This window comes from Centruroides sculpturatus, unplaced genomic scaffold, assembly GCF_000671375.1.
Source record: "Centruroides sculpturatus isolate CEXI.00-Female unplaced genomic scaffold, Cexi_2.0 scaffold1, whole genome shotgun sequence".
Taxonomy (NCBI): domain Eukaryota; kingdom Metazoa; phylum Arthropoda; class Arachnida; order Scorpiones; family Buthidae; genus Centruroides; species Centruroides sculpturatus.
This window is the reverse complement of record NW_019384326.1, coordinates 1,048,069-1,049,663: the sequence shown is the minus strand read 5'-3', so window position 1 is coordinate 1,049,663 and position 1,595 is coordinate 1,048,069.

Here is a 1,595-nt window from a genome sequence, read left to right as displayed (position 1 = left end):
TATGATTAATTTATTGAAATATAAATATAAAATGTTTACAATTTTCTAATTATTACGTATTCAATTTACTTCACATTTTATGTAAATATGTGTTTTTAGAGGTTTTATTAAACTGAAAAGACCGTTTCATTCTACAACATCCTGTAGAAAGAGCCTCAGTATAGAAGATTTCCTAGATAAAGAGCCTCAGTCTACAGGATTTTCCAGATAAGGAGCTTCAGTCTAAAAGAGTGTACAGGCGCCTCAATTTACATTTATAACATGTATAGTTTAATGTAGCGTAAATTATAGTATCGAATACAATGTAAATTGTATTTTAATTAGTACAAACTGTTCAGATTAAGTATAACATTAGCCTTAAACATACGTTACAAGAAAGCTATGTTAAGGCGAAAATTTAACAAAAATAAATCCACAACCCATTAATTTTTCATTAAAACAGACATAAAATAAAAGTAATATTTTATGTCTGTTTTTATATTTGTTTTTATTTATTTATTGTTTTTATATTTTTATTTATTGTTTTTATTTATTTATTGTTTTTATATTTTATTTTATAAAAAAATACTTATTAACACCAACATCATTAAAAAAAAATTTGATACACCGCAATATTTATTTATCATTTCAACAACTTAAATTATTTATATTTAAAAAAAAAAATTTAGTTAATTACCTCCAAAAAAACTCTTAAAAATAAGGAGTAAAATTTAATAAAGTCGAATATAATTACTATCATAGATCAAGCTGAAGAATATATAAAGATAAAACAAGATAAGAGATTAGGAGGAAAAAATATATATGTATATATTAATAAATTGATGTTAAAATTATATAAAAATAAATTTTTAAACATAATTTTTTTTATTTTTTTCGGTTGATAAAAATAAATTTATTAGAAATCTTCATAATGTATAAAAGCAACTAGTTACAATTAAGAGCAGGAGGAGCTGATTAATTTTATCAAGTTTCAGATCTACTTGAGTCCATTAAGCAGTGTCCAATCTCGAGTAACACCTATTAAAGTAACTAAATTAGATTCTAATTGATTTTCTACCCCTTTGTTTTTTTTCTTCCTCTTCTTCTTCACCCTTTTATTTTATTTTTTAAATTTTTTTGCTGTTTCTACATCAACTGTGATTTTCGTCGCTGCTTTTTGATAAGTTAAAATCCAAATTAAACATGAGAATTTTTTTGTAAATATTTAAATTAATTAACTTTTTTAACACTAAAACGAACAAAATATTTAATTATTAATCATATTTTTAATTTATTTAATTTAAAATATATGCTCTCCATCTGAAATTAGTAGTTAGTGTCTTGCCCCTGTAAATCATACTTTCCCTGATAACGAAAGTGTAATGCCGGTTATCTATGTAACTTTGTTCTAAAGAAATTTTTGAATTGAAATCATGTGACTTCCGGTTTAGACAGGAGGTTCTTATAAGGTTAATTGGGACCTCCTGCCCATAAGCTTTCCGTATCTGGTCTCGAATTTTACGTAACCTATATCGTTCTCGAAATTAAGGAAGGAAAGTCAGACAGACAGCCGTCAGTGGGAACTTACTGGTCATGATAACGAAAGTTACTTTTCC